Source organism: Trachypithecus francoisi, unplaced genomic scaffold, assembly GCF_009764315.1.
Source record: "Trachypithecus francoisi isolate TF-2019V2 unplaced genomic scaffold, Tfra_2.0 Lachesis_group0, whole genome shotgun sequence".
Taxonomy (NCBI): domain Eukaryota; kingdom Metazoa; phylum Chordata; class Mammalia; order Primates; family Cercopithecidae; genus Trachypithecus; species Trachypithecus francoisi.
Genome location: NW_022681453.1, coordinates 96,962,600 through 96,988,161, shown reverse-complemented (window position 1 = coordinate 96,988,161; position 25,562 = coordinate 96,962,600). Strand labels below are relative to the sequence as shown.

The window sequence follows — 25,562 nt, the reverse complement described above, 5'->3', positions numbered from 1 at the left end:
CTAGCCTCTGCAATATTTATATTAGTTTTTTGTTCAAGATTAAATTAAATGCCCCAAAATATGATTCATTAAGTACAAATTCCAGAAAAATAAGGTCACTATTGAAAAATGTAACTTTATTCTAGACTGACCAATTTGACTTATGGAGATAAATATATTCCATTTCTGAGAAAAAGATCAGCTTGTCATTAGAGAATATCTTACTCATTGACACCAAGGGATTGTAATGGGGTAGCTTTGTTCTTTTATTTTCATCCTTGGTAGAGTAGCCTTGACCCCTTAGCTTGCTTCATTACTGTCTTTTGCAATAAATCATCAGCCCATCACAGACAGCCATTTAGAAAGCAATAATAATAATAGTTAACATTTAAAGAGCTTTTATTATTTGCAGCACTGTGATCAGCACTTTACATGCATTATCTCGTATGATTTTTGCTGTTATTTACTTTTTCTAGATGAAGGAGCTCAGGCTTAGAGGGATCAATGAAATTTCAAAGAATATAAGAACTGTAGGCCAATGATAGCATAATTCTAAATTGTTTTAAACAAAATTATTTCATTTGGAGTTTCGTAAATGTGTCAGTGAAAGAAGTCAATGCTTTGGCAAAGAAATCTGGAAAGAAGTTGATACTTGATGGTGAAAAGGGAGGGCTGCTGGGTATGACGCAAGGGCAGAGACACACATGAAGTCTTCTAGCAGATGGAGGTAGATTCAATTCCTTTCTGGTAATAGTGGGAGACAAGTTCCACATACTTGGTATATTTCTTTTCTTTGGTTTGCATATAACTTGAGGGTCTCTTTGGAAGAAATGAAATTTTAAGTAACTACAAACAAGAGAGAGCAATATCGGAAAAAAAAAAGTTGAAGGAGGGATGGTTTAGAATGTGCATGGCCTGTGTAACGGATAGTTTTGGGGAAGAAGCCCATAGACAATTGTCCAGGAAAGGTGTGGGGCTGCTAGTAGACAGAGTCAATGCAAAAATTCAGTGAAATGTTGGGAAAGTCAGATAATACCAATGGAAATTCTGCAAAAGTCTCCTGTGCCAGCCCCGCAAAATAAAAGGATTTCAGATTAAAAGTGAATATATTTCAGAGACTGCAGTAATAAGAAAATCCTCAATATTCACATGCAACTCATATGGTTAATGCAATATATATGTTACATGTTAGATCAGTGCTGTCCAGGAAAACTCTTCCTCTAGCCCAGGCCCAATTGGAATAGGTTTACATGAAAATAGTATTTTTTAATTTAAACTTTAGTCTGTTTAACACCTCACTCCTTCAACCTTCCCTCTTTAAGCCTCAGTCTTTCCTTGTCCTCTCCATTTACTCTTTTTTTCTTTCTAGAAACATGTCTTTATAACCTATTATTATCCATACAACTCTGTCATTCTGGGTTGTTCTTCTTCTTGTGCCGTGTTAATACTTTTTTGCCCCTAATTCTTAAGTTGATGTCTCCTTCTCTTTGAACTTTTTTTCTATTTCTTCCTTTGTCCAAATATCACCCCTCTGCCTTCATTTACTTGTTTAGATTGAAAAACATTATTTGTGTGACTAAAGTTTAGTCAAGCTTCTGAACCTTCTACCAGCCTATCTGTTTACTTCTTTGTAAAATCCAGTTTTAGCAAGAAGCTTGCTAAGTCAGTTTAGTAAGAACCCCCTGTTCCTGATATTGGATCACCCTCAATATCCGATGAGGCTCTGCATCCTCCACCATTCTTTAGGTGACGTTTGATTGAGCTAGCCTGCTTTCAATAAGAGTCCTGCTAGGTTGGTTTAACTGGAATCCACCTTCACCTTGATGTTTCCTCTTTGTAATTTTCCATCCATGACCCCTACCTGGTTCTTTCACTAAAAATTCCACTTACACATGCTATATTTGGAGTCGAGTCCAATCTCTTTCCCGCAATGCAAAATCTCTTTGCGGTGGTCTCTATACCTGTTACCATGTTCCCCCAACTCTTTGAATAAAGTCGGTCTTACCGTCTTTAATATGTCCTGAATAATTTTTTCTTTAACAGGATCCATCCTTTGCTCTTCACCCTGCTACAGATCTGTATATCAAGAGGTCCTTTTAACCTCCAGGGAGCTTAGGCAGGATGTTTGCTACAAGAGATCAGAGGAAAGGGAGAAAGGTCATTGAGTCCATTCCCCTGCCTCCTTCCCTGTAGGATCACCTCAGGTTGACTCTGCATCTTGATCAAAAGTCAGAAAGCGTGTCAAAGTAGAGTTCTCTACAGAGCCCTCTCTTTGGCTTTCAGAAACCATATTATCTTCTTTGGGTTAGGCCCAGGAATAATAATAGCTTAGTGATTTCTAGCCCTGGACTCTAGCAATATCTCTTATGATTTCTTTATACCCTGCCCATACCTTGATAAGTATTTATTAAACTCTCTTGTAATTATTTCATTTTGAGCATGTCATATATTTCCTGTTGGAACCCTGACCAAAACAACCATTTTAAGGCACTTTTCCTTTATTTCAATTTTCCCTGATTTGCCCTAAGCACCCCCATGCCTATCATGTGATTAGCACTCTGTTTTATTCTTTATTCCATTAGGGAGCTTGTAGAACAAAAATATTTTAGGATGAAAAGTTTAAGCATTCTAGTGTCAACTTTGCTGTGTACTAGCCATGTGATTCTAATCACTAGGATTATCTTCTGGTTTTAAGAGTCTATAATTTCATAAAATAAAAAATATATAATCTTTTAATTAACCTCATTGATTGGTCAACTCTAGCCTATGCTTTTATATTATACATAAAAAATTTAAATAGAAGAAAATAAACCTGAATGATTTCAAGATATAAAAAGGCTAATTTTAAATTAAAAAACAAAATAAATGGCTATCATGATTATATTGCTTTGAAATTGAAATTTAAACAATAGAATTTTATCCAAAACTAGAAGCAAAATAAGAAAGTTAATGGCAGGTAGTTACTTTCTTAATGCATATTGGTTATATGTACTTTGAACCTTTGGAATTCAATGAATACAATTCAGTTATATTTTTAGGCATGGGCTATGGGAAATGCAGTTGCTTTAAATGTTATCTGTAAAAGCTTCAGCTGACAGTTGAACTTTTTCATTTCGTTTTTCTCTTATCTCTCTAGAAGTGAGGAGATAGTTTTTTGAAATATATAACATTCTAAAAGGGGGGAAGAAACACTCAACATTCAATGAACAGATCTTAGGGAATACTTTGTTCCTATTTCAGCTAAAGGGCGTAACATTGATCGAATGATTTTAAGATGAGATTTTTGGCGACTGTTCCATTGGACTTCATATTAAAATACCAAAAACATAATATGATACTAGTGTTTCCAAATAAAATTGTGCATCTTTCTTTGGCTAGAAGGTGTCTTTTTTCAATGAAATGAAGCAAATGCACCTGTGTAGTTAAAATTCTTTATTTTTGTTAGCCTCTGGAAAGAAAAAAAATGTATGTAGTGTTCAGTATTTAAATTCCATACTTGTGGCAGACCCATGTCGCCAAGCAATTGGCCACAGCATCCAGTTTCTGTCATGGAATTTGCCCTGTGGAGATCACGGTGTAGCTCCACTCTCACGTGGCCGACAGAGGTGAGGGGGAGTATTGCATTTGCTTTGCTTTGGCTCTGGCTTAGGAAAATTGCTCAAGCAATTGCTTTTTGTAGCATGTAATGCTGTTAGTTCCTATCCCACTGCTAACAGCCTCCCACCCTCAAGTAGACCACATAGCGGATAAAAGAAAGAAAACTACTTCTTCTGCTAACCATATTGGCCCAGTATCAATAGAACACAGTAGCTTTTCAATCCTACCTTCTCAGACTCTGTGCGGATTTGAGGACACCAGAGTGGAATCACTTACTCAATTGTGTGCCAGGTGTTACCCAGCATTGTGCAAACATTCTTTTCCTAATATATGTTTTAGAAAGAAATAAAATCTTCAGAAAAGTTAAAAAAAAAAGGACTAGGAGGTTCTGAATGTATATTTATGCATTTCTTGTAACATTTAGTATGTTAAATGTGTGAATATGTTTTTATGGACTGAATACAAAACAATATTATGCTAGTAGATTCAAGCCAGCAAAATGAGGAGTGGACATCAAAATGTCAGCTTCTTGGTGGCGTATATGGCATTGAAAATAACTTCTTTTCACTTTTGGAATCATAATCACTACACCTAACGGAGGTCAGTGTGTCATGCCTACCCTCCATGCAAATGGTGACAGGTGACCATACAGGCTGAGAACACACGCATTTTACTTTTTTAAATGGCTTAGAGCTTCTTTCATAAGCAAAGCTTTATTTACTGTAAAGATGATATTCTTTGGAAGAGATGAAGGAAATAGCATACAATCTATTTATCTGTTTATTTAAGACGGAGTCTTGCTCAGCCACCCAGGCTGGAGTGCAGTGGCGCGATCTCGGCTCATTGCAACCTCTGCCTCCCAGGTTCAAATGATTCTCCCGTCTCAGCCTCCCGAGTAGCTAGGATTACAGGCACCTGCCATCATGTCCAACTAACTTTTGTATTTTTAATAGAGACGGGGTTTCATCACGTTGGCCAGGCTGGTCTTGAACTCCTGAGCTCAGGTGATCCACTCACCTCGACCTCCCAAAGTGCTAGGATTACAGGCATGAGCCACTGTGCCTGGCTGCAATCAATTTATTTTTATATGTAATAAATTAATTTTAAACTATACAATAAAGCAGTATATTCGGTTGAACAGAAATAAATTAATTCACCAGTACTAAATTCACTTCTTAAGGGCAAATTGCCCAGAGAAAAGAAATAGAAATAAGACAGGAAGAAATACTCAGTGTTCAATGTCATGTCTACTCAGGCAGTTTTCATAAAGTCAACAGAGTAAAGGAGATGTAGGCAATAGAGGCAATAAATGAGGTTTATTTATTTTTATTGTTACCACAAGTCTGACAACCCTCATTTAGATTCTAATGATTTGTTTTCCTGAACTCAAAAATGAAGTTCAGTCTCCTTGTCTATTAGAGTAGTTGTTTTGTTAACAGACTTTTCATTATGGAGATAATATTTATCTCTCAATACTTTGTGGGGTGGAACTAAAAAGGAGAGTAGCGATGTTTCTACTAAATCAGCTGATTAGCCTTAATATAATGAAAAAGAAAACTTGAACTAGGCTTGATAATTCAGAATAATGCCAGTGCCTGACCAGACTCTCAAAACTGTTACTAACAGAAAGTAAAGCACTCCATTTACTTTATTAACATAAAGTGCTCTATTAACTGTCCCATATAGAGTGGAGCAGTATAAATTCCCATCTTTCTAAATGTGTATGTTCAAGATTGCCCAATGAAAGAGGGGTCACTGTGATCTGGGATCTGCTTCTATGCCATACTGAAAACCTCTATTCCATTATTAAATGGTACCACACTACTCATCTCAAGGATTTGAGTATCTAACAAATTAACTGGAGGATTCCCTTTTGTTCTGATGGTTTTTTGGTGGTCTCATGATCCAAACCAGTTTTAGCAAATACATAAATTTATCATAACTTTAGACTCCTTGAAATTTAATCAAAATAAGTCAGCCACGACCACTACTGCCAACTGAGACCATTGAAAAGGGGCCCGGGAATAGTGTAATTAGTTGCCATTACGTGGCTGCAAGCCTGCAATTTTCCTACTGACTCTGACCCACAGCATTGCTTAAGTAAGTATTTGCACGAAAACTAGTGATAATTGATCCCCTTCTGTGTCAAGTGTCTTCATAACTTTAAAAATTAAAGATGCAGAGTGTCTCAAGTGGTTTGTGTAGGCAATTTGATTCCAATTTTATTATCACAGTGGGTCCATAATATGCATGAAGTGTCCTTTCTGATTAGCCATGCCTCAGCAGTTACTTCCTCTATTTCTGTTTTTGCTTCTCTTTCCCTTCTTCTGTTCTGTCCTCGGTTCTGTCTCCTGTCCTAATCCAAGCTTCCCCACATTTTCTGAGAAAATGGAAGAGGTTGCTTGCAGAATTTAGCTAGCTATTCAAATTAGCTGCCCAGAATCAGGATGGGCTAAGACATGATAGCATTCCCTGCTAAACTAGCTGCCTCTATTATATGCAAAAATGATTTCTTTCTTCAAAGTTTAGGGGGAAAATGTCTAGGTGATCAGGTACAGAAGAAAATTTTGCTGTAAACAGAATATGTTTTTCTCAATTCTCTCAGTATCAAATTATAGAGAGTGAGGCAAATAGAAAAAAATTAGTTTATTTAACAGAATGTATAGGAACAAAAAATATTCTTAGGACAAATTATAGCACACATGCACAGTACTATTCATAAGTTGGATATGACTTAAGAAGCAAGTTATTTAGTCACAAGATCATTTTGTTTTATTTTGTTTTCTTCAGATTCTTTTCTATTTCTATTTTTGCTCCATCTCCTGTAAAGTCAGTGATATTGTCTTTAATTTTCTATCAGGATATATATGATTTATTTTATTGACCACTTGAAAAATGAAACAATAAAAACTCAAATTATCCTTTACTACAGGAACAGTTATGAAAGCAATGATGGTATTTAACTTCCGTAACAAATGCATCAGGATGACATATTTTTAACTACCCTAAGGCCATTGTCTGTGCCTGAATTAGGATCATTGTGTGTTACAAGAGACCTTTCATCCAACAGTAGCTGAGAAATCCTAGCTGGACTAAGTCAATACGTCAGAAAACTCTGAAGTCTTCGATATAAATATTACAAATTTTGTTACAAAATGACTAAAAACATATGGGGGTTTCATTTTATTTCACAGGAAAATGTGGCTCACTGAGCTCAAAAAGAAGGCTCTGTGCATGAAATCATGAAAACTACATGGGGCTATAACTTTAATCAAATCCCAAAGCTTAGAATATCCTGAAGATGACCCATCTCCACGTATTTCCAAAATTGGGAGAGCTTTTTTTATAGAGTGATTTATTCCTATAGCTATTCATAGAAAGAGTCTGTTCCTTAAGGTACGTGACAACCTGCATTCATGCTTGAGATCACTGGGACTCAGATGTTTATAAAGATCTCTGAAACTTCTGAATTCTTTTTCTCATTTGTTGCCATGTGAATCAGTCATCCACTCCGGAAGCTCTCCTGCCACGGAAGTCTTTTAAAGCAACTTATCTTTTGTGGTCATCTGATTGACAATGGTTCAATAAATCTTCAAAATGATTGCTTATAAGATTATAGACTTTGGTTATTACCTTTAAAACTTGCCGTTTCAGGTTAACTATAAATAATTTCCTGAAGTTTAGTCATCTTTTTCTTATTGTAGCTTCTATTATCATTATTGTAACATGAAATCCAAATACGAATTTAATGATTGTTAAATGGTGCCATTTGATTACTTCCTTGCTCTAATGACAAGAAATCAACTTCACAATGAGTTCTTATCACAGTGGTGGTTTATTGTATGAATTCTGGTGATAAAAACTTGACGTTGGGAATCCAAAATTACTCTTTAAAATAAAGACTTGTGTTATACATATATATAGAGAGAGCAAAACAAACACCAGTTGAATAAAATGTTAATGTTGTCACCAAAATATAAAGTGATTTCTTATTTTAACTGCTGATTGAGTAAGACATATTTGGTGTTTAAAATTACAAATGTTTGTGTTGTAGTGTGGGAAAATTAGCTTTTTACCTTTAAATTAAGTATGCACTATAAATTTCCTTATACAGTTGAATTTTATATTTATTAGTCATTGTAAAGTGAATATGAAAATAACTTTATCTTGGTTAGAATAACATTTTCCTTTTTATTAACACTAATGAGAACATCAAAGAATGTGATTAAATTAAAATGTATTTTCAAGGTATGGTTGTTTGTGGGGTACAGAACAAATCTGTTTTCTTCTAATTTTGAAGTAACGGAGGCCATCTTGTTTCTTCCTACTTGAGACATTCTACAGTGTCTACACGTGACATAAAATTTAGTTCTATCTATCCATCTATCTATCTATCCATCCATCCATCTGTCTCTGCCTCATCTCCCTACATAATGAATAAGTTCTTATAAGCTCGGATTATAAGTTTATTGCGTTAAATAGATAGTGGTATTTTAAAGATTCTCACCTAATTGAGTCTCTGCTCAGCCACTAAAATCAGCAACTACACGGATATGGATTTTGTAGGAAAAAGTTATTTAATTCATTTAAATTTAATTTTAAACCTGATAATTCAGTTTGTGAAAAAATTTTAAGTTTGTTTGAAACAGCTTGGGTATGGGTATCTACTGTTTCAGTGGTACATTTATTAAATCTAAATATATGCTAAGTACTGCTGATGAAAATTTAGTGTATGAATTGAGATTTTTTGTGAGAAATACATTACAGATTTCAAACACTTATAAAAATGTGAAACATCTAATTAGTATTTTATTTTATATTATTAAATATATTTAAACATATAACAAGAAAATATTTTAGAAAGGTAGGCTTGAATAAAAATGTCATTAAAATCAATTTCGCATGTTTCTCCTTACTTTTTAAAATGTGCTGACTAGAAACTTTGAACTTACTTGTGTGGCTTGCATTGTATTTCTATTTGACAACACCGTTAGAAGAATACCCCAAGAGAAAGGGCAATATAATATGCCCTATATATAAAAATAAATTTGAAATGAATTAGGAGAGTTTGGTGTGAACAATAAGTCATAAACAACTATGATAGGTACTTTATTTTTGAAAGGGTAATAGTTTTATCAGTACTAGGGAAAAGGAATAAATTGTAATATATTTATAGCTTTGACTATATAAAATTAATTACTGACTTTGTGGGTTTCTATGTGTATATTTTGAGAATCCATCATGAGTAAAATTAAAAAGCAACAGTTCACAATGTGTCCATAGCAGTTCCTCTTGCCTTCCATGGAGGGGAAAGGCCTTCTACTTAATTCTCTGCAGTGGATAGCATTGGGATCATTCTTCCTGACCTTTATTTCTTCCCTGGACAAGGAGAGGCTAGTCCCATTCTTGTGACTGTATCAAACCTGATCTGTCTCTCCTTGGGAGAGTACATTGCTTTTCTTCATTCCTGTTTTGTAATAAGTTTCAGTTATTGGGAGTGATTTATGTATGCTTGGGTACTCATATGTACTTTTTAAACTGCACATTTCTGAAATGTTTGTGGCTAGTGGGAATAGGAGCACAGTCTTGTGCCACTTGACAGTCATGTGACAGGGATACATTTTGAGAAATGTGTAGTTAGGTGCTTTCATTGTCATGAGCACATCATAGAGCGTACTAACACACACCTAGATGGCATAGCCCATTACATAACTAGAGCATAAGGTGTAGCCTATTACTCCTAGGCTACAAATCTGTACAGCATGTTACTGTTTTTAATAGTGTAAGGAGATAGTAACACACCAGTATTTCTGTATCTAAACGTAGGAAAGGTACAGCAAAAATACAGAATTATAATTTTTTGGAACCACAGTTATATATGCAGTTCATTGTTGACTAAAACGTTATGCAGCACATAGCTGTACATGAATTGTCATTTTTCAGCCACACGCCTGATATGGTGAAAGGGTTAATGGTAATTTTTAATGGATAGACGTAGATATCCCTATTTTGGCTTTCAGAAGCTAATTTTTTTTTCTTTTTTCTTTTTTTTTTTTGAGACGGAGTCTCGCTCTGTCGCCCAGGCTGGAGTGAGTGGCATGATCTCGGCTCACTGCAAGCTCCGCCTCCCGGGTTCTCGCCATTCTCCTGCCTCAGCCTCCTGAGTAGCTGGGACCACAGGCGCCGCCACCGCGCCTGGCTAATTTTTTTGTATTTTTAGTAGAGACGGGGTTTCACCGTGTTAGCCAGGATGGTCTCGATCTCCTGACCTCGTGATCCACCCGCCTCGGCCTACCAAAGTGCTGAGATTACAGGCGTGAGCCACCGCACCCGGCCCAGAAACTAAATTTTTTATTGCTTTTTTAAAAAAATTTTTCCTGGGGAAAGTTGAATTAGTATGCTAATGCCATTTGCCTCCTGTGACTTGAATTTAATGTTTAATTCAGTTGGCATAAACTCATGATATAATGCACTGGGAAATATGCCTACTCACCTACGTAGTGTTCTTGTCAGGTATGTTTGACCTGAATCTAGTGTTGAAAAACACATCAGATATATCTGGAAAGCAGGATGGTGTATAGGCTGATTAACCTGGACCCTTAGGGGAGTCAGTATCAGGAAAGACATAGGAGAGGGTGTAACTCTTACACACTAAGGGAAGTAAAGATTCAAATTCGATACATAATTGAATCTTAAAAAGACATTTTGAGGATGTTTGGGAAAATTTGTGTATGAACTGTGTATTAAATAATATTATTATTGTTAATATTCTTAGGTGTGGTAATGATGTTGTGGTTTCATTGGAAATAATATTTTCCTTCTTGGGAGATGCATGCTGAAGTATTTAGGAGTGAAGTATACTTTTAGAAGTACATTTGGTTTGACAAAAGGTGAGTATGTATGTGTGTATAAGTGTGTGTGTGTGCATGCTTACATATGTAGCTAGGCCATAGGTACTGCAGAATTGTTGACAAATCATATAGGTTTTTTTTTTTTTTTTTTTTTTTTGAGACGGAGTCTTGCTCTTTCGCCGGGGCTGGAGTGCAGTGGCTGGATCTCAGCTCACTGCAAGCTCCGCCTCCCGGGTTTACGCCATTCTCCTGCCTCAGCCTCCGGAGTAGCTGGGACTACAGGCGCCCGCCACCTCGCCCGGCTAGTTTTTTGTATTTTTAGTAGAGACGGGGTTTCACCGTATTAGCCAGGATGGTCTCGATCTCCTGACCTCGTGATCCGCCCGTCTCGGCCTCCCAAAGTGCTGGGATTACAGGCTTGAGCCACCGCGCCCGGCCTCATATAGGTTTTTCTATACTGCCCTTTCAGACTTTCAATGGATTTAATATTGTTTAAAATAAAAAAAACACATGCATAGGTATTTTTGTGTATATGTGGCATGGGGATGAGAAATGTGATTAATTGATAATGTAAAATCCCAACATATCAATGACAAATATTTTCAACATACATGAAAAGTGGTTAATCAAATCAGTTTGTTAGAAAATCTTAAGATCAATAAGAAAAAGATAATTTCCTTAATAGAAGAATAGCCAAATAACATGAGTAGGTTCTCAAGAAAGAATAAAGAAAAATTAAGTAAATAAAGATACTAAAATATTCAACACTGATAATCACAGGCAGGAACTTACATACAGTTCCAAGGTAGAAATTTTGCCTCTGCTTTGGTAAAATATTTTACGATTATAAATAATATTACAAGATAGGGAAACAGACTATCTCTTAAACTACTGATAAAATTACAATACCTTACAAAAGTTATTTGTAAATTTGTAATTTATATATATGTAAATATATATAAATATGTATTGAGTAACATATCTTAAGAAAACCTGAAATATCAGCAAAAATGAACCAACAAAGTTTTTTTTTTTTTGAGACGGAGTCTCACTCTGTCGCCAGGCTGGAGTGCACAGTGGCATGATCTCGGCTCACTGCAACCTCTGCCTCCTGGGTTCAAGTAATTCTCCTGCCTCAGCCTCCCGAGTAGCTGGGATTATAGGCATGCCCGACCATGCCCAACTAATTTTTGTAATTTTAGTAGAGACGGAGTTTCACCATGTGGCCAGGATGGTCTCTTTCTCCTAACCTCGTGATCCACCTGTCTTGGCCTCCCAAAGTGCTGGGGTTACAGGTGTGAGCCACTGGGGCTCGCTCAACAAAGATTTTTTAACAGGATAGTTTTAAAAGGCAGAACATTATGGATTCCAGAGTATGTTTCCTCATATTTAGAGTATATAATTTTTAAAATGTCTACATCTTGGTGATGTTGCAGGTACTAAATAAAGACAGAATGACTGTAAAATTAATAGGATTAAATGAGATGATGAATGCATACATAGTAGACAGTACAGTGTCTTAATCAAATCAAAATGACTAACTAGACTCCAGTGGGGGTTAGACTGTATGGTATGTTAGTCAAATAGGAATGACTAGCATTGACTCTAATGTGGATTAGGTAAATAAATTATATGCTATTCAACAGAAAATTATGAATTCATTAAAAGCTATGTGCTCAAAGATTTCTAACTGGTATTTTATTTTTATTTATTTATTTATTTTTTTTGAGACGGAGTCTCGCTCTGTCGCCCAGGCTGGAGTGCAGTGGCCGGATCTCAGCTCACTGCAAGCTCTGCCTCCTGGGTTTACGCCATTCTCCTGCCTCAGCCTCCCGAGTAGCTGGGACTACAGGCGCCCGCTACCACGCCCGGCTAGTTTTTTTGTATTTTTTAGTAGAGACGGGGTTTCACCGTGTTAGCCAGGATGGTCTCGATCTCCTGACCTCGTGATCCACCCGTCTCGGCCTCCCAAAGTGCTGGGATTACAGGCTTGAGCCACCGCGCCCGGCTCTAACTGGCATTTTAAAATAAAATATCAGGTTACCAAAAACTTTAGTATCACAGTAATTTTGTAAAAAACAACCACACATACACACAAATATTTAAATTTACATTCATGTAAGAGCATAAAAAGACACATAGCAAAACAGCATAGTAGTTCTTCAGAGGGTAGAATTATAAGCAATGTTAATGTTCTTTTTTCTTTTTCTCCCTAAATTCCTCACAATTATTTCATTTATTGATTTAAAACCCCAAAACTCAAATAAAAAATAACCAAACTTTTGCAAGTAACAACATTATTCTCTGAAAATATAATATGATTTTTATTTCCCAATACAGAATATTAAGAGAAAATTTATAATAAAGTTAAATTCAAAGCACTGATAAAGGAGGACTTTAGAATTATTTGCGGTGTCTCCCTATTCAGAAGAAGCAATCTGCAGGGTTAAAACAATGAGGATGATATCATACATTTTAGAAATAGATTGGTGTAGCGGAATCCGATAGGCTTGGGTCAAAACTGATTTTGATGTTCTTCATGGTATGATTTAAGTTTTTAATCGTTTGAGATTCCCATTTTCCCACCCATTTGTATACTGAGAATAATAACACCTAAATAAGGGTACTATGATTGTTAAATGAAACTTTAAGAGTGGGGAGGGGGCAGGAAAGATGGAGAGAAGCCACGATCTGCTGTGCTAAACTTTAAATTATTTAGTTTACATACATGATCTCATTTCATGCTCACATACCAATGAGGTGTTCTGGGTATAATCCCTCATAAAGTCTATCCGACTTCAAGAACCACATTGGTGAACAGAGCCTCCTTCACAAGCCCTAAAGCCAGATTCTAGAGGTGTCATGTTTTATTTGTCTACAACCTGAAGTGAATCATTTTGGCAGTGTGACCTCTGAGAGTGTAACATTTTTCCATTAGACCTTAAGTTCTATTGAGATGCCCTGAAGTGAATCTTTGCCAAAATTCAGAAACAAAGAAGCCAAAGTTAGCCTCTTTGTTCTCTAGAAGGCTTAAATGAAAAAGGGTGGGCCAGGCGTGGTGGGTCACGCCTGTAATCCCAGCACTTTGGGAGGCCGAGGCAGGAGGATGACTTGAGGTCAGGAGATCGAGACCATCCTGGCCAACGTCGTGAAACCCCATCTCTACTAAAAATACAAAAGTTATCCAGGTGTGGTGGCACGCACCTGTAGTCCTAGCTACTCAGGAGGCTGAGGCAAGAGAATCACTTGAACTCAGGAGGTGGAGAGGTTGCAGTGAGCCGAGATTGCCCACTGCACTCCAGCCTGGGCAACTGAGTGACACTCCCTCTAAAAAAAAAAAAAAAAAAAAAAAAAAAAAAATCAAGGAGATTCACAAAAATGCTACTTGCATTTGCTTTTTGTTTATAGTTTTTGCATCCTTCTACAGACTCAGGTTGTTCCCTGTAGATTCATAGGCCTGAGTTTAACACATAGCTGAGATAAGGAGACACAATAGCATTTTGAAACTTCAGATAAACGGATTAGAGGACATTAAAATTAAGAGGCAGTGAGAGATCAGTAATGCATTGTTATAACTTTGAGGCTGAATGGAAATTATTATACTTCTACAAAGTCTTTGCTCCTAAAACACTTGGTGTACCATACCACTGAATCAGAGACATTTGTCATCCTTCACACATCCACTCATTGTCAGCAACGTCTGAGCACTGATGGAATGATATGTTCAAGACAACATATCTATAAATCCTACCCCATTAATTTACTTTCTTTTCAAGAAATATTCCTGAAATTCAAGCTGCTTGACCAAAGAGCTGAGATTTTATCATTTGAAATAAAAGCAGCTTTATGTCTCTTTGTTTAGTTTTCAAATTAGATAGTATTTCTTTTTCTTTTAATTGCACATGCTAACAATTTTTAGTGGATGGGCTCATATGCAATATTATGGCATGAAGATAATTTACAGTGCTATGAGTGTCTCTCTGAATTATCCCCAGTTCATGGCATTATTAAATATTATATATATTATTCAATCTATTTTTATTAAATAAATGTTTTTCTTGCAAATGGGATCAAAACTACTTGCCATTATGTAAGATTACTAGACACTGATCAGATGACATGAATGTTTTTTTTTGTTTCAGTAAAATGTCCTGCTTTTAGTTTATCTACTGCATTGATAGACACACAGGGGAAAACGTGATGACAGAAAAATGGGAAGGCAATTTAGTTTATTTACACAATATCCACATTTGTTAGTATTTAATGTTTATTATTTATTCATCCTTTTTTTTTTCCTGCCTCTGTGACTTGAGATAAAGATTTGAGTATGTGCTTTCTTCATGTTTATCTGTACCCAACAGAAGGTTGCCTGGGAGCTGGAAGGGCAGGCATTTTAAAACCCAAATATTTAATTACTTCTCCTGGTCTGGCTGAGGAGACATCCTGTACTTTACAGAGACAAGGGTGCTTGTGTTTGGGCTGGTGGTTCACTGTGTCTGAGAAGGAATGTTTGACACTCCCTTCATGGATTGTGAAGCAGACTGAGAGCTAATCAGTTTTCTGTAACCTACTGTTTTGAAGCTTTGTTATTTTCAAAGATGGTGAGTTCCCAGGTTGGGCCCACTAAGAACCAACTATGAGTGTGACAGGCAATCTAAACAAGGTGGCCCACATTTTTAGTAAGAGTTGATTGCTTATTTTGTTTTATATTGATTGCAAATTTGCCTCCATTTACTGTCAACTCTAGGTCCCGCTTCTTCCTGAAGCAACGTAAATCAGCCCTTTCTTTTTTTCTACACTGTAGCTCCTGCCTATTTGATATTTTCTATGATCCATACAGGTTAATGTTAGACTATGTGATATTTTGACTTGAATTGCCTGTGACAATTATGTATGTACACATCTGTATTAGAATATAAAACATAAAATCATTTCTGGTAGAATAAGATCTAGCTATTTAACCGTACTTGGGACCTAAAAGAAATTTGCTTTGAAAAATATTTTAAGATGTATATTTAATCACAGCATCTTTATGATACTGTATATGATTGGAGTAATGGTAAAAATGTGATTATATATGAGCAATTATGAGAAATTGGGACTGCAGTAAATTTTATAATTGTAGGTATAAGAAAATCCATTGAACAAACTCAATAATAAAAGGTACCTTTAGGGTATTAGATTCCTTATGAAATCACAATTTATTGGTAATTTCACCGGAATGTTTGAGATGGTATATGTCACTGAGGTGGGGAGAGGTATTTTGATGAAAGCCAGTGGAATACTCCTAAAATTTTTATTTTTTTTTTAAAAAGAAAAAGAGCGTGGTGGAGTTAACATATTGCATGCCTGTCGGCATCTTATTCTAAAGCACTCTCCACACAAGAGTAATTTTAATAATTAGGACTGTCACTATGCTACTGCTGACAATTTCCAAATGTCTACAGGGAACTGAATGTGTGTGTGTGTCTGTGTGTGTGTGTGTGTGTGTGTGTGTTCTCTCTTGTGGGTGTGACTTTCTCCTCTATTCTTCAGCAGCATTTAGCCTGGCATAAAACCATATTTTACTACTTAAAATTAGCCTTAGCCACTAATAGGAGGTAAGGGGAAAGAAAAGTAAAACTTTTTTAAAAAACATTTATTTTTATTTATACATTTAGTTTTTTCTTTCCAATTTTTATTTTTGGTTCAGAGGGTACATGGGCAGGTTTGTCATATAGATGAATTGCATGTTGTAGGTTTTGGTACATAGATTATTTCATCACCCAGTTAATGAGCATAGTACCTGATAGGTCAAGGGTCCCCAGTCCCTAGGCCACTGTCTGGTACCCGTCTGTGACCTGTTAGGAATTGCTCCACACAGCAGGAAGTGAGTCACAGGCAAGAGAGCCATCTGTATTTACAGTTGTTCCCATCATGGCTCACGTTACCACCTGAGCTCCGCCTGCTGTCAGATCAGCAGTGGCTTTAGATTCTACTAGGAGTGCCAACACTATTGTGAACTGTCCATGTGAGGGATCTAGGTTGCGCAGAGCTTTATGAGAACCTAATGCCTGATGATCTATCACTGTCTCCTATCATGCCCAGATGGGACCATCTAGTTTCAGGAAAACAAGCTCAGGGCTCCCATGAGTCTACAATATGGTGAGTTGTATAATTATTTCATTATATATTGCAATGTAATTATAATAGAATAAAGTGCACAATAAATGTAATGTGCTTGAATCATCCTGAAACTATTCTCCCACCCTCCTGTCTGTGGAAAAATTGTCTTCCACAAAACTTGCCCCTGGCACCAAAAGGGTTGGGGACCAGTGTGATAGGTACTTTTTCCACCCTCACCCTCCTCCCACCCTTCACCATCAAGTAGGCCCTGGTGTTTATTGTCCCCTTCTTTGTGTCCACGTGTACTCAACGTTTAGCACCCACTTGTAAGTGAGGACGTGCAGTATTTGATTTTCCGTTCCTGCGTTAATTTACTCAGGAGGATGGCCTCCAGCTCTGTTCATGTTGCTGCAAAGAACATGATTTCATTATTTTTTATGGATGTGTAGTATTCCGTGATATATAAGTACCGTATTTTCTCTATCCAGTTCACCATTGATGGGCATCTAGGTTAATTCCATGTCTTTGCTATTGTGAATCATGCCGTGATGAACACACATGGCATGTTTTTTTATGGCAGAATGGTTTGTATTTCTTTGGGTATATACTCAGTTATTGGATTGCTGGGTTGAATGGTAGTTCTGTTTAAAGTTCTTTGAGAAAGGGAAGTAAAATTTTAAGAGTAATGTTGAGATTAGGCATTTGGTTCATTATTATTGTCACTTTCTGCTTTAAAATTCGTTCTCTTGAATATGAACATTTAATGGCAAAGCAAATCCCAATTATAAATTTATAAATCCCAATTATACAACAAACATTATAAAAAAGATTTGATTTAAGTGTCAAGCCAGTCCTTTGAAAGTCTTGTTTGATATTTCCTTTAGAGAAAGATATTCTTAGATCCAGAAGGCTCTAAGGGAGTTATGAAGAATCAGCACAGAGGAAAAAAATCAATATATTCACGCTCCCATTCCCACCACATCAGCATCACCTGGAAAGATACTGCAAAAATCTGATAACGCCCAGGCCTCTACCAGAGAAATGATGATTTTATTAGTCTGAGACAGGGCTTGGATATTGGTATTTTTCAATATCTCTCCAGGTGATTCCAATGTGTAGCTAGAGATTGGAATAGCTGGTCTACTCTAGAACAGCATAAATGTAAAACTTATACTTGGCAGGCTTAGCACTTGAATTAGGAACTATCATAGAGGTATGTCTCACTGTTTCTAACTAGTTGTGGTGCTCTGTCAGTTCCATGAAAAATATTATTGTTGGTTACTATATACTATACCCATTTATCTTGCATCTGGCTAGTACTTGTCAATAAGACTGAATGGCAAATTTCTCTTCCCTATGTTAGTACTTTGCTGTCATGTGAAATGAGATCAATATCCTACCTCTGCACAAAAGTTAAAGCATGGGAGATTTCTTGAGAAAGACTTTTTAAATGAAATTTATAAAATCTTATGTGTTTTCTGATTATAATGTATATAATAAGCTATATTTTTATTGTTTATTATAAAATAAATTAAAACTAACATTTATATCATTCTACAACATAAAAATGTTTAATCAGCAGTAGATTCGTTCATGAGGAAGACAATATAATTTAGAAGGTGAGTAAAGTGTAAATTGTGGAAAAGCAAAATCAATCAATATTTAAATTATATTCAGGGCTCAGACTAAGGGTTATATCTTTGGGAATGTATGTTATTTGGCTTCTGACATATAAGTATATGACAGCTAGGAAAAAGAGAGTTAAGAAGAATGCAATATGACTTTGTAGAGGCCAAAGAATCATGTTTGTCTGGTCCAATCAGAAATGATATTGGCTTCATTTGCATAGGTTGTAACTCATGTAATGGGAGTTGGGGAAACTATAACAGTCTGAGATATAGATTGAAATATTTAATAAAATTAGTATTTACATTTCCAGATTTAAACACTGAGAGATATATGTACAGAGAACATAGGCGGGGGAATTTGTGCAGGATATATTTAGAACCTGTCTCATTATCATGTCCTTTCTGCCTCCTCTCATTTCGGAAAAGAGATGTCTTCACTTCTTGTTTTCACTTTCTTTTTTAGCATTAGATCCACCAGGTTTGAATAACATTCTTTAAAAAACCCCTTTCACACTTTAGTTCTCTATAACGTATATTGATAGTCATTGAGAGAAAGCACTTTTATGATTTATGATTATTATTTATTATGTCCATGTCCTGAGTATATTGAAGATGCATATGTATGTAAGAGGTGACCCCTCTAAGGCCATCTAGTTCCACCATAACTCCATAAGGCAACACTGCCTTCTATATGCAGCAACCATTGTCTTGCTACAATTAAGGTTTCCGATCTGTGTGATTTTCTCTTATATTTATAGTCATTTATTTATTTGAGATGGAGTCTCACTCTGTTGCCCAGGCTAGAGGGCAGTGACGTGGTCTCGGCTCACTGCAACCTCCACCTTCTGAGTTCAAGCAATTCTCCTGCCTCAGCCTTCCAAGTAGTTGGGATTACAGGTGCATGTCACCATGTCCAGTTAACTTTTTGTATATTTAGTGGAGATGGGGTTTCACTATGTTGGCCAGTCTGGTCTCGAACTCCTGACCTCAGATGATCCACCCATCTTGGCCTCTCAGAGTGCTGGGATTACAGGCATGAGCCACTGTGCCTGGCCTCATAGTATTTTAAAATTATTTTTATTTTACATAAGGACAGCACTTCCCTCCTTTTATCAAGAAACTGAACTCCACCAATACAGCACAGCTCCCAAAAGCCATCTGGATTTGCTCTTAGCAGTGTTGTAAGCTTACCTGTAAGGATAACTTTTAGCAGAAACTATTCTAGAAACAATTTTCTTCAAAGGGTCTACATGACTTTGGAATAAATGTTCATATTATTTCCACAGTATTTTGGATATAGATTTAATAACACAGCTACACTGTGAATCTATGTGCTATTTAACTTGCCAAATTAGCCAAATATTATCCATCTTTTGCTACATCTGACAGTACATGTGTTTCTGTGGATCTCTCTGTTTCATTCTGATCTATGTTCCTTTTAAAATGCAAACATTGACAAAAAACTTTTATTAGACTTTTGCTGTAAGTAACTTTATGATGATGGGTATCCATTCTAAAATAATAAAGTAATGCATTTAAAATCCCATCTATTCCTTAACCTCTGGGACAGAAATGTAATATATTTGATTTGGCTTTAAATATTAGAACTGTTTGATGAGTTTAAACAGCAAACTTCATGAGGATGGAGGGGATACCATCTGTCTGACTTGCTGCTTATTATCTGGTGCCTACCACAGGGCCTGGTACATAGTGAATACTCAGTAAGTATTTGTTAGATATAGTCACACATTTAAAAAGTGATTTTGTCTTTGAGCTTTAAGATACCACCCACAGAAAAAATTTTAGAATTTGGGTAATAATCTCAAGTCTAACACTTTGTGGTTCAAAACAATTATGAGTTGTATCTCAGTTTTCTATTGTAGGGTATTAATACAGTTTACTACAGAAATGACACTGAATAAGAGGAGGCACATGTAACTAAGCTTTTAGCCTTTCTGACAGCATAGTTTCATTGTCAATTTGAAAATTTCTTAAATGAGTAGGTTTCTTTTCACTCTCCTAATAGAAACACAAAGTGAGCAAATTACTGGAAGCCGTAGTAAGCAGAGGTTCTCTGTTTTACCTCCTCATTTCCTTTTTATAGAATGAATCCTGTTCCCTTTAAAAATATTTACTTTTTTCTTAATATGTCTTCATTTTCTAATCTTATTTTCTCATTTTTTCTCTAAAAACAGAAATGTGATTTCACATTACTGTGTACAGTTTTAGTCTATTTAGTTTTTTTGTAATTGAGATTATTGCTTTCTGAAAAAATGAATTTTGAAGAAGACAACAGAATTTTTGAGATAACCTATTTAAGTTCTCATCCTCCTGATCCCTGAAGAAGCCTGGTGAGAATCTGTGATGCTGTCCAGCATGGAGTACTTGCGAGGTGCTCAAGTTACAGTGTCACAGTGTTGGAGGTTTTCTTAGATGTTAGGTCCAGATTTCTATTTTTCTGACAACAGTTGAGCAATCCTAACAGAGCTGCTGGTAATAAGTTGTGATAAGTTGATGAACATCTTCATTTATTTATTTTTTCATTCATTGTCCATATGTAGCAGATAATGCAATATTCACAGGAAATGTAAACATAAAAACACGACTGATGTTTGTACAGGTAGAATAGAGAAAGTGATCCTCTACATTAAGGAGCAGAAGGAAAGGAGACTGCTGGGTACACTTTTTTTCTCCCTCCTGTTTTTCTAGTCTTTTACAAGTTGTGATCAAGGAAGCGTCAAGATTACAAGGAGTTAGAAGTCTCCTCTGTCTCATTGCACGGACTTTAGAAGCTATGGGACAGATCAGGGAGCTATGTCTGGGAGCAAGGAGTAGATGAAATGGACTCCAGTAGCACAGCAGGTCCTTGTAGCATGGAAAAAGCCCATTTCATAGATGAGGAATTTGAAGCACTAATATGTAAAGAAAACCTGATCAAGTTTCCATGCCTGGTGACTGAACACGAGTCTGGTCCTTCAGTCTCCACTCTTACCTTGTACTCTTTGTTTCCTCTCCCCCAAAGAAAATGATGTTTCAAGTGCCACTTTAAAAAAGGAGGCGGTTTATATAGAAGGTGGATTTTGTTTTTCCAGAATGTGGAAGAGTAGCATCACGATTAATTTCCTACTGGGATATTTCAAGTGAGTTTTAACCTGACCAGCATCTTGGTGAAGTAATCCCGGGAAAAGGGATTGCATACAATGTTTCCAGCAAAAAATGAACAAACTTAAAAGTCACGTACTAGAAATCTCTACAACCCTTTTGTCTACTTCATATAGGAGACATAAAAAGTTGGGCTACACAAACCTGGCTCCTGTCACCATCTTGATGGTTTTTCTCTCCGTATTTCAACTCTGATATACTTGCCCAACTCTTCCTTTAAATTATTTCTCATCTGATACTCAGGCAATGGCTTTGACCAAAGCGCTGATAGTGATATGGACAATGAAGGACAATGACAGGGAATCTCAACTCTTGCTTGTCCCTACTTCTAAACTCAGTTCCAGGCCTAATTTTTCCTACGAAATAAACTCCATGCTTATTTGAATAAATGTGTGTCTGCTAACTCTGAAAAAATATTTATTTTTCTCGTGTTAAATTGGCATAGCATTAGTTGGCTTATGTATTCATGTGATACATTCTATAGAAACAACTCTAGTTACCTTTTTGCATGTTATTGATGAGCTTGAATCAAGATCTGCTGTAGAAGGAAGGTAGTTTCAAGGTCCAGTATAATGTGATGTTGTACAACAATATTTTATTCTTTATGAAGTTGTCTGAGGGCAACTCAAAAGAGACATGGTATTTGGGAGAAATAGATAGTTTTAAATAAGTGCTAAAAATTTATAACGATAAATGCTTTAAAAACATTTAAAAAATTAATCATTTCCTTAATACAATTACTGCAAAGTGTGCCAGGCTCTGTCATCAGTTTTTACATGGAAAGATTTCTATGTCTGTAAGAAGTCACCATCAAGTGTTGGTATCTACAAGTCAGCTCTTGTTAGTGAAGGAAGGTAAATTTAGGAACAAACAATTTCAGAAGATGGCTTACAACACTTGGTGTGTGAAAAAGTAATGTCTACCAGTTTACCAGACATGCCTTTAGAAATTATTTCCAGTCGCAACCTTTAACAAAGCTTTTTTTTCTTCTTTTGAATGTGAAAATCTTATGATATAAACCTGAGTAGTTATGTAATATTTTAAGAAACAAGTTATTAATGGAGAATTGAATAATATTTACAGCCTAAGGAATGAATCTAAAGAGATTGACATAACTGTAGATTTTGGTTTCAAACTCATGTTTGTTTAATTTCTTTTTGGAATAAATCTAGAAGTACAAACAGAAACTTACGAAAATTTGTATATATGAGTCACATCATTAAGATATCATTTTAGAAATGTTACTCTAGTTTTTTCTAAAATTATTCTTCTAAATAATCTTAACTATTATGTAATTAATTCAGAAAAATTATATACAATACAATCATAATCAGAAAAATCACATTTTCTAGAGCAGAGCAACAACTATATTACAATATAAATAATATGGGTGACTTATATTTGAAAATATTTTGTAAATGTTGTTTAAATAGATTGTAGTTAGCTCTCTGTGACATTTAGTATTCTGGATAAGTCATGCTTCTCTTTCTTGCATCAGGATGCTTTAAAAACAAACCAAATTGTATTCTTCCTTTTCAGAAGTTAAGACTTTTGCAAACCTACATAAGAGTAACAGAAATAAATATCAGTTTTAGTTAACATGTTATACTTTAATCCTTTAAATTCTATTTTTAAATATTTATATCTCTACTATCATAACTTAAATATAAATTGAGATGGGCTTTATTTGGTGAATTCTGTTTTCTTGTCAATTGTATAACTAATATACAAACTTGACTGAGGAAAATATCTTTGCTCTGCAATAATTCTAACTGTGTTAAATAGTGTAAATGCCCAGACATAATGAACATTTCTTACTATCTATAAAATGGTAGTAATACTAGTGGTAGTAGTGGGAACAATATTAGTGGTAGCAAGTAATAAGCATTGGTATAACTTTTAGTTATACAAAAATATTGACATATTTTGACATATTCCTTATGTCATTTATGAAGAGTGTGGTTTTCCACCAAGATTATTTGGTAGAACTCCAAACAAGTTTTCTGACCTTCGTATTTACATTCTTTGTATTATGCTAGATATTGTCGGCAGTAGTAGGCAAGGTTTAAGAGTCTTGATTTTACCCAATGAAGAAGCTGAAATCGTGGGAAGTCAAGTGAGGAATTCACTAAAAATTCATTTATTTTACATACATAATTTGTGGCAATCTGCTAGTTGCTTCAAAGGAACAAGAATATATCAACTACAGTTTCATGGTAAGCATTCTAAATATTTTCACACAACAAATGCCCATTTTAAGTAAAAATAGTTTTTGCCACAAAAATTAAAAAACACAAAGGAATTTGTAAAACCTTATTTTTGATATTTATGCAAAATTATGAAAACCATGAATATTTAAAAACTTGTTTATGCTTTTTTGATATAAGGTTACTGGAGTATTTGTTAGACATTGTAATTTATTAAATATTGCCTTAGTGCCAAGAGTTAAAAGTGACATTCTAATGGTCCATGGCAAGTGTCTGTTTAGATATAAGGAAGAATGAATATTCCATAACTTTTGTAGTTAATAGGTGATCCAAGGACTAGCAATCAATAGCAAGTAGGTGCTAGATAAAAATGCAGACTTTCAGGTCCTTCTCCACCCTTACTAAATCAGAATCTGTATTTTAACAAAGTAATTCCTACACTTATAATTCACTAGCCCTGTTATGGTTTGGCTCTGTGTTCATACCCAAATCTCACCTTGAATTGTAGTCCCCATAATATCCACATGTTGTGGGAGGGACCTAGTGGGAGGTAATTTAATCATGGGGACAGTTACCTTCATGTTGTTCTTGTGATCGTAAGGGAGTGCTCATGAGATCTGGTGGTTTTATAAGGTACTTTTCCCCCTTTTGCTCAGCAGCTCTCCTTCCTGCCATCATGTGAAGAAGGATGAGTTTGCTTTGCCTTCGCCATGATTGTAAGTGTCCTGAGGCCTCCCCGGTCCTATGGAACTGTTACTCAATTAAAGTTCTTTCCTTTATACATTACCCAATCTCAGGTATCTCTTTATTAGCAATGTGAGAATAGACTAATGAAGTAAATTGGTACCACAGAGAGTGGGGCACTACTATACAGATACTGGAAAATATGGAAGCAACTTTGGAACTGGGTAGCAGGCAGAGATTGGAACAGTGTGGAGGATTCAGAAGAAGACAGAAAAATGTGGGAACGTTTGGAAATTCCTAGAGACTTGGAGGGCTTAGAAGACAGAAAGATGTGGAAAAGTTTGGAACTTCTTAGTGACTTGTTGAATGGCTTTGACCAAAATGCACATAGTGATATGGACAATGAAGTCCAGGCTGAGGTGATCTCAGTTGGAAATGAAGAACTTGTTGGAAACTGGAGCAAAGGTGACTCCGGTTATGCTTTAGCAAAGAGATTGCTCTTGCCCTAGAGATCTGTGGAAATTTGAACTCAAGAGAAATGATTTTGGATATCTGGCAGAAGCAATTTCTAAGCAGCAAGGCATTCAAGTGGAAGCAGAGTAAAAAGTCTGGAAAATTTGCAGCCTGACAATGCAATAGGAAAGAAAAATCCATTTTCTGAGGCGATATTCAAGCTGGCTGCAGAAATTTGCATGAGTAGCAAGGAGCCAAATGTTAGTCACCAAGACAATAGGGAAAATGTCTCTAGAGCATATCAGAGACTTTAATGGCAGCCCCTCACATCACAGGCCTGGGGGCATAGGAGGTAAAAATAGTTTCATGGGCCAGGCCTAGGGCTCTGCTGCTTTGTGCAGTCTTGAGACTTGGTCCCCTGTGTCCCAGCGGTGACTAAAATGGACCAATGTACAGCTCAGGCCATTGCTTCAGCAGGTTCAAGCCTCAAGCCTTGGTGCCTTCCATGTGGCATTGGGCCTATGGGTGCATGGAAGTCAATAACTGAGGTTTGGGAACCTCCACCTAGATTTCAGAGAACATCTGGTATACACTTCTATGTCCAGGTAGAAGTTTGCTGCAGGAGTGGAGCCCTCATGGAGAACCTCTGCTAGGGCAATGCAGAAGAGAAATCTGGGGTCAGAGCCTCCACACAGAGTACCCACTTGGTCACTACCTAGTGGAGCTGTGAGAGGAGGGCCACCATCCTGTAGACCCCAGAATGGTATATCCACTGACAGCTTGCACCGTGTGCCTGGAAAAGCTGCAGACACTCACCGTCAGCCTGTAAAAGCAGCCAGAAGGAGAGCTGTGGGTTGCAAACCCACAGGGGTAGAGCTGCCCAAGGCTATGGGAAC

At 36.2% G+C, this 25,562-nt stretch overlaps 1 protein-coding gene across 3 annotated transcripts in view; it reads left to right on the top strand.

Moving 5' to 3' along the window:
* Positions 1 to 25,562, top strand: part of CSNKA2IP (casein kinase 2 subunit alpha' interacting protein) — a 128,507-nt gene that overhangs the window by 69,228 nt on the left and 33,717 nt on the right. Inside the window, exon 3 of one of the 3 annotated variants that reach the window (XM_033211575.1) lies at positions 10,352 to 10,466. The exons of the other annotated variants lie outside the window; for them this stretch is intronic. The gene's annotated coding sequence lies outside the window, so the exon portion shown is untranslated. The remainder of the gene's footprint in view (positions 1 to 10,351; positions 10,467 to 25,562) is intronic. 3 annotated transcript variants of the gene reach the window in all.